This window comes from Papaver somniferum, chromosome 6, assembly GCF_003573695.1.
Source record: "Papaver somniferum cultivar HN1 chromosome 6, ASM357369v1, whole genome shotgun sequence".
NCBI lineage: Eukaryota > Viridiplantae > Streptophyta > Magnoliopsida > Ranunculales > Papaveraceae > Papaver > Papaver somniferum.
In genome coordinates this window covers 24,508,600-24,519,440 of record NC_039363.1, presented here as the reverse complement: position 1 = coordinate 24,519,440, position 10,841 = coordinate 24,508,600, and the positions used below count along the sequence as shown (strand labels likewise).

Here is a 10,841-nt window from a genome sequence, read left to right as displayed (position 1 = left end):
AACTCTTTGGCGACGACAAGGAGAAAGGATTTCAAGGAGTTGCACATGATCCGCGAGATTCGTTGGAGTTTGGATTAAAACTTGAATTCCAAAGGTTTGATGGCATCGTAACGGGCAAAATTCGAGGGCGAATTTTTTTTGAGAAGGGGAGAATGGTGGAGTATTTAAAGAAATAAAATATACTTGCATATTTTTATAATCATTTAATATATTATAATTTATCAAGTATATTGTAATATTAATTAGATGATTTTCTCTTTTATTATTTATGAATTTATTTTATACTTAGGCAATAATATCTTGATATATTAGGAAATGAAATTATTATTTATTATGGAGTTATCTATATAAGGAGCTTTATGTTTTAGTATTAGACAGTCTTGGATGAATTGAAAAAGTAGTGTTTTCCTCGATAGTGGTATCTCGAAAACATGAGGTTTTAGATATTAGTTTTATTCAACGCTTCAGCCCTGCATCAAAGACCGAGCTTGTGGTGTATTATTCCACCAGTTTGCATATGTCCATTGTCAGGAAATTTAACAAGGACGTGCATGCTGCTAGCACTCTCATGATTAGTCGAGTTTCAAATGTACATAAATGAACAATTCGTCTAAAGGAAAATGACGAAGTTTTGTCGGGAGATGAACTTTACTTATCTAAGTATAATAGAGCATTATTGTACTTAGCATAATGTACTCGACCAAATGTTATATCCTCAATGAACTTGTTAGCTAGATATAGCTCAGCGCCAACGCAACGTCATTGGAATGGTATAGTGAATGCAATCATGTGCTTAAAAGTAACCATTGACATAAATTTGTTTTATCCATGAAAAGACATAAAAAGAAATGCTAACGAAAGTGCAATCCAAAGGTTGTTGATTATAAAGGACCAATAATATCTTCTCCAACGAAAGTAATCAGGGGGAGATACGGTAAACTATTTTCTAGGCCATTACTGATATTCAGTTTCGAAAAGTACATGACTAAAGGAACAATCTGGAACAATGCTAAAAGTAATCAGGGAGAGATGCCGACATCAGGGGGAAGATCCAAGGATATGATGTCGACATAATTTACTTCGAAATTGAAGCTGTGCTGTACTATTTTTCCATTCGATCGAGAATGGTTTTTCCCAAAGGGTTTTGTTACTCGACAAGGTTTTTAGCGAGACAATACTAAAAGCATCAAGTATGTTGAACATTGAAGACATAAAGATCGCGTTGATATTATTGAAAATATCTGAATCAAAGAAATGAAACACGATAGTTCGTTAAGCAACGTAACTTCCAGAATCAACAACATTGTTCTATAAACATCCAAGTCACCAAAGTAAAGTGTGATAAACTCCTTTTGACTGCATTAGACTAATGCAAATTGTCTGACATCAGCGGGAGCATCTAATGGTGTGTTGAACTCTTTTCCTTCACCGAGGTTACTTTTTCCCACATGGTTTTGTTGCTCGAAAAGGTTTTTAACGAGACAACAACAAACACCAGGAAGTAATTTCCCAACTAAGGCTATTGTCTTTCCCACAAGGATTTTCTGCCTTAGGAGTTGTGAAGCAACTAGTCAACTTCAACAGAACAAAGTGATCATCTGCAACAGATCACCTTTACTTGCATCTGTCACGTTGTACTCTTTTCCCTTCGCCAAGGTTTTATCCCATTGGGTTTTCCTTGTCAAGGTTTTGATGAGGCAACATATTCAAGTCCAACTATTTTCTAAGTTTGATTAATATTGTACTCTTTTTATTTAGTTCGGATTTTCCCCCCCTGGGCTTTCCTGGCGAAGTTTTAACGAGGCAATTAACTTAGACTCATCGATCTGTGAATATCTTATTGCATGTGATGAACTACATGTAAAGTAAGAGATAACATGTGAAGTACTACATGTGAAGAGTTGTACCAAGGTTTTATCCCACTGAGTTTTTCCTTGTCAAAGTTTTAGTAAGGAAATTGATTTCGGTACAAGTCATCAAGGAGAGAACGACATTTGAAGAACTACATTCAAAGCACTATGTGAAGCACTACGTATAAAGTTTTGTTGTTGAACCACACAAGGGAGAGTGTTAAAGGGCCCATTCCCATGGATGTATGGTCCAAAACAGGAGTCCTTTGGTTTTCCATTCTCCATGTATACAAAGATATGATATCCATGTAACCACATAACTCTTATCAATGGAATTCCTCTATTTCTATACCTTTTTCTCTTTCCCTATTATGTTCTACTGCAAAAATTACACTTCATTTACACCGAATATTATCTGTACGTTAATTGACGTCGTTAGTGTGGACAGTACCTACATCAAAAACTAAACCTAAAACTAAGACCGGGTCTTGTGGAGATGCCCAATCTCTTCCCAAATACCTTTACACACCAGCCTGGGAATGGCCTAACTCTAGTGGTAATTCCCTATTTTGATGAAAAAACGAATAATGGTTGGCCGTTTCTTAAAAAACTATGAAACCGATAATCATTATCCGTTCATCTATCTTGACCAGTCAACTTCCCCTGACCCGTGCAACCATTGCCCGTTCAGGAATAAGTTAAACATGATTTTCGAGCACTAGAAACATCTCCATTCCCTTCTGCCGTGTCTTCATGAACCTCTGAATTATCGATTTCTCCACTCCCTTCTCGTTGTCTCTTCGAATTCCAACACAAACCATTGTTTCAATTGCACCAGAACCCCTTCTCATCTCTAATTTCAATGAAACCCTAAGTTCATGATCTCTACAACCTTCCTGAATTCAAATCTATCATCTCAATTTTGTGCTTCTTTGTTCTTCCAAACTGACATCCATGGCCTTAGGTCTCTCCATTTTGTTACAGCACCTTCAGGAATAGAGCGGAATGATGACGAAGAAATGATTGTTGATGCCACGGTTTAGATCTGTGAATGAATTTAAAGACACGGGTTTGGAGCAGCACTGCTGCTGGTGATGATAGAAGAGTGATGGTGTTGAATGAAGAACATAAAGGGGGTTGCTCATAAATTCTCTTCATGCCAACTTCTAGTTTTCATCTCTTCAATCCTTTAGCTGGTGAATGTCTTGCTGGTGTGCTTTCTACACCGACCAATTCTCTTTATTGCGTAGTTTGATTGATGATTAGAGATGTTTATAAACCTCCAATTGAGTAAATGGAAACAATTCTGGATTGTTCATGAACTCACTGTCTCCATGGTCGCAGAAGATTTGATTAAGAGGGAGTGAAAAAAATCAGTAATAAAGGTCAAGAAACGGAAGATGGTTGTCCAGTTTTTCCACGGAAAACGGTTAATCATTGTTCGTTTTTCACTTTTTGAGAACGGCTGATCGTTGCCCGTCTTCGGAGTCTTCCCGCTGGGATTCCTAGAGACCAGGAAAGGCTATCGGGAAGAGGGGCTTTAAGTGACGGTTTTTTTGTTTGGGATGACCTTGGGCATGCCCATAAGACCCAGTCTAACAGAGACACCAATATATCGAAGTGAGTTTTATTCTGTTCTTTTTCTGCTCTTTCTTCTGTTCTTCATGTATTTCTCCCTATTGAACTCAAATCCAATGAATACTTTTTTTTTTTTATTATTTTTTTTATTATGAGGGATTCATGTAAATCTTGAGATCTAGATAAATTGAAGAAGAGGGTGATGAATCTGGAAGTTGATCTGTGAAAGAAGAAGAAATCAGATGAAATAAAAATTAGGGTTTCTGCTAGAATTGAATAAGTTCTATTTGGAAGAGGAGTTCGATTTAGAACATACAGATGGAGACTCCATCACCATCACCTCCATAATGTAGTTGTATAAAAGTTAATCAGGTAATATTTTTCCCAATTGCAGAATTGGTTCTTTTGTTGTATATTATTTTCTTTCACTCCGTCACAAAGTTTGTGGACTGATAATGAAATCAATATTGACTTTTGACTTGCTGGGATTGTTGGTTTAAATAAGATTAATAACTTGGACTGAAATCACTAATGGATACTAAACCATAGTCATTGTACTCTTCACTTATCTTTATTGCAGTCAGGGATAGGAGTGGAGGCTTGATGAGGTTCTTTGATAAAGCAATAGCGGAATATAGGCAACTGTATTGATGAAAGCCACCAACTCAGGTATAATTGAATTTGTAAGAGATAATGCAATTGAATGAAGTCTGACTTTCCATTGTTGGTTTCTTTTTTGTCCTCTACATGTTCTATTTATGGCAGGAACCCTTAGGGTCTGATCCATTTGATTTGTGTGTTGGTAGATATGTTTGTCGCGTCTGAATGATGCAAACTGACTTGGATAAAGTAGAGATGCAAAAAACAATGGTGCTTAATGGCGCTAGTTAAGGTCGGATAATTTGAGTACTGTTTTTTACATACAAATTTTTGGAACTTTAACTAATGGAGTTAATTATAGTTTCTCTCAGGTTTTGTCTTGATACTGTCGAGATGAAGAATGGGCCATGGTCGTTCGCTGGAATATGTGAGTTTTAACACATAAAGATTTGATTGCGTTGGTAATATTTTTTTGTGCATCCATCATTTCACATTTGTTCTTGGTTGGGTTATCTTATCAGATCGAATGTGCATGTGTTTAGACTTCCACCATGTTCTTTTTGTTGGAATTGGTTCTTATGTTCCCTTTTCTATCTTTTTGTAGGAGTGTCACCAAGGATATACTGTCTTGGATATATATGGAGAGACTGCTGGACTCAATTATAAACTCCATAAAAATTACCATTTGAAGGGTACTATTTGAGTTCCGTGTAGTATGTGGGGGTACAAAAGAACACAATTAATTTCGTCTAGAAGTATTTTTTTTTATTAATTTTTGGCTCATGCCTTTACCATGTAATCCTTTATAGTTTCAGGGGCATTTCTTCTAATCTGTCAAGGTTGATGACTGTTACTGGAGCATAGGTACACCACTATTTCATGGATCCAAAGCTTACATAATGTGAAACTAAGTTTATGACAGACTGATATTTGGTTTTTTGGCTTTTTTGCATAGGATTCAAAGTAAGTTCATGTCATTACGGAATATCATTAGCAGGTCTTCAAAGTTAAATTAAGTATCTTTGAAAACAGTCATGTAACAGGGTAATGACATATTGAGCAACAAATGAGACAGATGTTGAAATTCTGCCTATACCATGTCTTAAGAGAGACTTTGAGAGGGACAAAAAGAAATGAGTTTGAGATTAGAACTACTCTGCCATTGTAGACTTACGATTTTGGAAGTGAGAAGCATTCAAGCAATATTATATGGAAAAATGTTGGCATAATGAATCCCGAAAGCTCCTCTGGACAAAGTCGGTACTCTTAGCTGTTGGGTCTCTACAGGTTAGGATTTCGTTCGATGATTGTTTTGACTTTTTTCAGTGGTTTTGATTCCCCTATGGTTATTGAATTTTTGGTGTATTTATGTTTTCCAGGCCCTGGTACGAATGTTTCCAAACCTAAAAAAGGTTCAGCAGCTGCTGTTTTTGGATTGGGCATTGTCAGCCTTACTGTAAGTAATTTGCTCTTTTGTATGATGGTGCACAAAGTTAACTTGATTCTTCAGTCGCCTATTTAAACAGCTTAAGCAATTCAGCAAACAAATGCAGGCTTGGGAATCTTCTAGGAATCAGGGTAATCAGAAACATTTTTCCACCTATTAATCTTAGTTGAAAGTTTTAGATTTCCAGGCTTGATTTGTGCTTCAGTTAATGGTACATAAAGATTTATAATTTGTATGCAGCTTACTTGAAATGATTGAAGTGTCAAATGAGATTTGTTTATGTATGTCTTTGGAATTAATGAAAGTTTCAGGATAATATTAAATTCAAATTGCTCATCTCATAAATTTACGCGAATGAAAATCAATTTTTGTACAATTCTTACTCGATAATACATTAGATAATCTTACAATTTGAGTTCTGCTACTAATGTCAGTGCTTCTATGCCTCTCCCTTAATCCTGATTGTATACATGAGAAAAATGAAAGCAAATGAATCTGAGTATACATTTGGTCGAGAATCACTGCAATTGATGTTTGTTGGTGTCTCCATAAACTTTAATGCACGGCAACAGCAACCAAAAACTCCCATCAAACTTTAATGTACTGTGGCGGTGCGGGAAAAGTAAAGTGCCGCCACGCCAAATTAAAATTTCTCATTTAGTACACAGGACAGATAATAAATTGAAATGACATATGAGACAATGCCAATTCTCATAATTGGCCTGACACCAGATCAAAAATCGATGGGGTCCAAGACACCAAATAAAAGTGCCTGATACCGGATCAAAAATCGATGGTGGGGGAGGGGGTCCAAGACACCAAATAAAAGTGCACTATGGGACGTGGGACGTGGCACCAAATAATACATTGGGACAGCGAGCCACACAAAATAAAAAACGGCGAGCCACACATAATCAAAAATCTTAAACGGCGGGTGGGATGAAGCCCCCGACACCAAATAAAAACGTATGACGAGGCAAGACGAAGGCACATCATACCAAATCAAAAATGTGGTTACAAGTAAAAACAAAATGATGGTTGATGGTTTTCGGGTCCGCCCGGTGCGTAGTATAGGCACAAAATCTAGTAATGTGTATGGGTATATGGTGAAAATTTCATTCTAGGAAACAATGTTTTACATTTGTTTAAAGGAAGTACGTTCGAGAACTTGTTTCATGAATTGAAAGGGAAATCAATAAGTATATTGGTCCGGCTATTCATTGCATATTATTCGGATGACCAATATGTGTGAGTGGGTAGAAACGACCTTAACTCAGATTATGTATCCTGGTATAACCGACCACAATACCTAGACTTATGATTTGGTATTACCAGTCCTGGTAATTGGTGTAACCAATCCTAAGTAATCACCATGAGATGGTATGATCGATCCTTGTAATTGGTGTGACCGATTCTGGTAATTAGTGTGACCGATCATAATTGGTTGTATGATCGATCCTTGTAACTGATGCGACCGATTCTGGTAATTGGTGTGACAGATCCTTGTAATTGGTATGACCGATCCTAGTGAATGGTATGACCGATCACAAGTAGTTACCATGTTTAGGTAGAACCAACTAGTGATTGGTATAAGCGATCTGAACCCATGTATGTGACTTGGTAGGACCGATCACAACTAACCATTGTGACTTGGTTTTACCGATCATATAGTAGTCTTGAAATTCTGGTAGAACCAATTCTAAACTTGTTTGGAAGTGTGGTAGAACCGATTCCAAGATGAAAATCCGATTTTCCATGAATTACATATTTTCTTCATGAACTTGTGTAGTTTCAAAATTAGGGTTTGATGTGTAAAGATGTCAACATACTTTGAACATGAGCATCAACTCTATCATTTCTTGTTCAAAGATATTCCTCGGTACTCCATGTCATCCTGTAACCGAAATAAATTAATAATCTTTTAATTACGGTTTTTGGTTTCATTTGCTTTAATTACCAGCAATTAATCCATAGTTCTAAAGAATAAAAATTAGTAACGTGCATTTACTAATTTGAGATTTTCTATGAGAGATTTCGGAAATTTGGACAAACATTTATTGGAATTAGGAAAATCAAATTTGGGCATTCATTGCATATCTTAAGTATATTTTCGGTTTTGGAAATTCCTTGGTGTCCAAACATCCTTAGTCTAAAAATACCTAAGTTTGCATTTCTAGCAAACTATCCTAAGATCCAGACAAACTTCATTTCTTGTTGTTTCTGGTGGAGCCGTCTATTTGGAGAGGAAAGTATCCTAATTAGGTTAAATCTCTTACGGCCGCTCGTTTAAAGACTTCGGTGGGATCAAGAAGCTCTACGAGTATCGTTGGTGGGAAACTAGATAATTGAAGTTGTAGATGGTGGATTTTCAACAATGGTTAAAATAGTAAAACCATAATTATAATGCTCCTAATCGAGCAATCAGATGAGTATTGAGGCTCATGTCTCTCATCGAAGTATGAAAGCTCATGCCGCATGAATCTCTGACTGAGAATCCTATCTCTCAGAGTATACATAGATGTGCAGTCTCTCAGCTGAGGAAACGACGTATCTCATAAATACTGAGCAATTTCAGTAATTGCTTTTATATATAATCGAAAGATTAGACGACTCCTAGACGACTTACCTGCTAGTATAGAGCAATAACGTCTTCAAGATGTAACAATATTTTCCCTGACTATGTAAAGAAAATATGACGCTTCAACAAGCTCATATCGCTCAATTCTCAGATAATTAATGCTCCTAGGCAGCATGCCTGCTAGTATAAAGCCATCAATTAATTATTTATAATCTTTAAATTCATTAGCTGAATATTTGGAAACATTCTATGTTCTTCATAATATTTCATTACTTCAATTCATGGTTTTCTCAGCAGAATTCCATGGGTTAGTAATAAATATTCAACGAACGGGCGCCTGAGCCGCTATCGAGTAAGCCCCGACCAAAATGGTGCAAGTGTACTTAGCAATAATGGACAAACGAGCACCTGAATGCACGAACGAGCATTCCAAAACACGAAGGAACGATGAACCTATGCAAAATAGGAAGAAAAAAATAATAATAAAATATTAGCAAAGGCGCCAGGGGACTGGGCCCACCGGCCGGCCAGTCACGTCGTGGTCAATCTCACGCCTAATTATATTTTTTATCATATTTTATTATTTTTCCCTGATCTCATGAAAATCCCTTCATTTGAGCAAATCTCCTTCGTCTCAAGGAAACTCCCAAGTCTCATTGTGTTTCCTCGCATCAAAGAAATAATAAAAATCAGGAAAGGTGTCGTGGGACCGGGCTCACCAGCCGGACGGCCGTGATCTAGCCGTGGCCGGTCCCACACCTCATGATTCCTTATAATTTTATTATTATTTCCCTAATCTCATGAAAATTCCCTGATTTCATGATATCTCCTTCAACTCATGAAAATTACATAAAATTAAGTAAAAGCTCACGGGACCGGGCTCATTGGCCGGCCGACCATGCCCTAGCTGTGGCTGGTCCCACATGCCCTTGTCTCATTATTTTAATATTATTTGTTTCCCTCATCTCATGGAAACTCCTTCACTTCAAGGAAACTCCATACTTTCAACAAACTCCTTGATTTCATGATATTTCCCTAAAATCATGAAAAATAATATAAAATTAGGGAAAGTGCCATGGGACCACGTTCATTGGCCGGCCGGCCATGCCTTGGACGTAGCCGGTCCCACACTTCATGAATCTCTATTTTATTATTATTATTTCCATAATCTCATGGAAATTCCTTGACCTCATGAAATTCCTCAGCTTCATGGTATTTCCTTTACATTAGGGAAAATACATTAATTTGGGAAAGGTGTTGCGGGACGAGCTTGCTAGCTGGAAGGCCATGCTATAGCCACGGTCGGTCCTACACCTTGCAATCCCCTATTTTATTAATTATTTTAATCATCTCATGAAGATTCCCCAGTTTCAGCAAAACCCTGAATCCTTCATATTTTCTCAAAATGTTGCTCAAACGAGCATCAGAAAATATCGAAACTCTCAGGACTAAGACACGAACATTATGGTGACACGGGCATGTCTCCTTGACCGACCAAGATCGACCCTAGGACTTGCAAATAGCCGGTCCCACATGTTTTAACAATTTCGACCTAATTTGCTCAATTGCTCATATTGGGTCCAAACTCTTCTCAAACAACTTGGAGTTTGCTCAAACGACCATCAGCTGGTCCCACGACCACCAAGGGCCGATCTCATGCCCTCTTATCCGGTCCCTCATCTCTTCATAATTAGGTTTCATCACCTAAAGCTAAGACGAGCACTATTTTAATAAATGATTAAACCAGCATTTAATCATCCTTTCACCAACTGGTCTTCAAGGAACTTTGGTATTTTGCTCATTTGAGCATCTGGGTGTTACATGGTCGACTCCACATCCCATGTAGCCGGTCCCTCCTTCACTCTGTGATTGATTTTCAATAAATCATCAATTGATCAAAAATTAGGGTTTCGAATCCAGAGCTCTGCAAAAACATAATTCTGAGCAGATTCAAACACTAATAATTTTAAGTTGATCTTGTGATCAACACTTTTATTATTATGCTCGGCCTAGTTGTCAGTATCTTAAATTAATATTTTATTTGGTCCTACCACAAAAAATTCATAAAATGAGCAACATTTGCTCAGACTAAGGAATATTGGTTCAACTATCAATATTCAACAATTCAACAACAGTTTGCTCGTTTTAAGTTATCAACATTTAGTCGACAATGATACCTTCGTTTGAACAAACATGTTCAATTCATGAGTCTCAGAACATTTTCAAATCACGTTCGACTCAGCGATACAAGGACTCATCGTCCCATGAAGTCAGCAACTGACTCCACAATCACGAGACATCAATCGTCTCACATGGGGGATATTAACTAAGGTTTTGTTCTGGCAGTCTACGATACATGTGTTAATACACACGACGAGAATGTGAGCAAGTCGTGCAATCAGTTGGAGGAGTTAGCAAAGTAGTGGGTAGAAAATCAACTAGGTCTCCGCACGATGAGCAACTGGTTTTAACACGATTTCCACTTCCCACTCTTTGACTCCAATAACTATCACACTTCAGGGGATCAAGGTGTTTACAATTCTAGCAATATAAATAAGTCTCTGAATCATGATTGAAACAACGGATAATCTCTCGTCAAACAGACAACACGAGATTAACAACTCAACATCTGAGCAATTACTCTCAATAGAGCAAATTCAATCAATCAGAACTTATCTTATTTCTTCACGTAGAATACATAATACACCTATAATCTTCGATCACCATTGATCTCACATATTTCTCAGCTTTCCTCCTACAGATCAACCCATCCTCTCTTGTGACCGAA

The 10,841-nt window shown here is 37.3% G+C and overlaps 1 long non-coding RNA gene across 12 annotated transcripts; it reads left to right on the top strand.

Moving 5' to 3' along the window:
- Positions 1 to 2,577: 2,577 nt before the first annotated feature.
- Positions 2,578 to 5,757, top strand: LOC113287181. 12 transcript variants are annotated; one of them, XR_003329795.1, is made up of 8 exons: positions 2,578 to 3,470; positions 3,611 to 3,800; positions 4,009 to 4,097; positions 4,235 to 4,320; positions 4,400 to 4,455; positions 4,633 to 4,892; positions 4,984 to 5,315; positions 5,408 to 5,757. It is a non-coding gene; the product is annotated as an uncharacterized LOC113287181 (long non-coding RNA). The 12 variants fall into 12 exon arrangements; XR_003329794.1 differs by having other exon boundaries at positions 3,585 to 3,800; XR_003329800.1 differs by having other exon boundaries at positions 2,578 to 3,800; positions 4,633 to 4,720; positions 4,844 to 4,892.
- Positions 5,758 to 10,841: the final 5,084 nt, after the last annotated feature.